General features: G+C 44.1%; 1 pseudogene; it reads right to left on the reverse strand.

Moving 5' to 3' along the window:
- Nucleotides 1-303: 303 nt before the first annotated feature.
- Nucleotides 304-687, reverse strand: LOC102883999 (annotated as a pseudogene).
- Nucleotides 688-1,221: the final 534 nt, after the last annotated feature.

Raw genomic sequence — 1,221 nt, forward strand, 5'->3', positions numbered from 1 at the left:
TGACTTATTTCTTGGCAGAACATAAAAACACAAGAAATTGTTGGTGTGGATTCGTTGACATTTCAGGGAGGATTGCACAAGACTCAGAGCTTTGATTCCAGGCTTCGATAATATGAAATCATTTAAAAGCTTCTCAGAATGCTCATTATAACCAGCTTTATTTTTTATTTTTTATTTTTATGTTTTAGTACTACTATATTTTATAACAATAGAAAGTAGCTGGAAATACTACACGCTAACAGAAAATGTGATACACAACCCGGGGGGAGGAGTCAGTGGGAGAGCGTGGCGGAGGCCACTGGTTTAGACTAAGAGCCTTTCCATATCTGCTGAATGGATTGGATCTGCTGCTCCAGCTGTGAACCTTCTTCGATGGTGACGGAACAGGCAATGACAGGTCTGGAAACCCCACAAGCCCGCCCTAGGGCCTGCTTGGAGCGCACAGACACGTGGGGCACCTTCTTGTCTTCGCACAGCAGCGGGAGGTGCAGAACAATCTCCAGGGGCTCAGTGTGTGCAGCCATCACAATGAACCCAGAGATGCCCCTGTTGAGGGCTTTGTGGCCTCACTGGTTCTTTCCAAAGCCGCTTGTAGTTACGTGACTGATGAATGAGGTCCAGTAGCTTCTTGGCGAGGCAGGCATCTGCGAGAGGGTAGACCTTCGGATTGACACCCGCCTCAGTCATGGCTGCGGTTACGTGGTCTCGCTTCTCCTCATCATAACCAGCTTCTAAGCGTAGTAAATTAGTTTGCTAACCACTATTGTTTTAGTATTAAAAAGGTCACACAGATAATTTGGATTGTTTGCTCCTGTAGATCTCTAGAACTTACAAATAGAACTTAAATTACAGTTCTAGAACTCCAGACCAAAGTTGAGTGCTTAAATAAGTTAGGGTCGAGTTCAAGTTAGAGTGTGAGAACACACTTGTCCCTTTTATCAGCCACAAGACTTTGCCTTTCTCATAGGAAGTACATTCACACTGGACAAATGGAACGGATTCCTTATGACTTAAGGAAGAGCTGAGAAATCAGCGTTTGGAAGTTTCTTTCCTTGGTGACTATGATTACGGCTGAACTGCAACAAGATATTATATTATGTTTCATTGACACTCATGCCTCTGATAGCACTGATGTGATAAAAATGGGAGTTGGGGGCATCATTTATCAATGTTAACAGTTGGGGAAGGGTTTCCCCCTGTGCCTCTCCAACTTGATAAAGG

This window comes from Pteropus alecto, unplaced genomic scaffold (assembly GCF_000325575.1).
Source record: "Pteropus alecto unplaced genomic scaffold, ASM32557v1 scaffold166, whole genome shotgun sequence".
NCBI classification, from domain to species: Eukaryota; Metazoa; Chordata; class Mammalia; order Chiroptera; family Pteropodidae; genus Pteropus; species Pteropus alecto.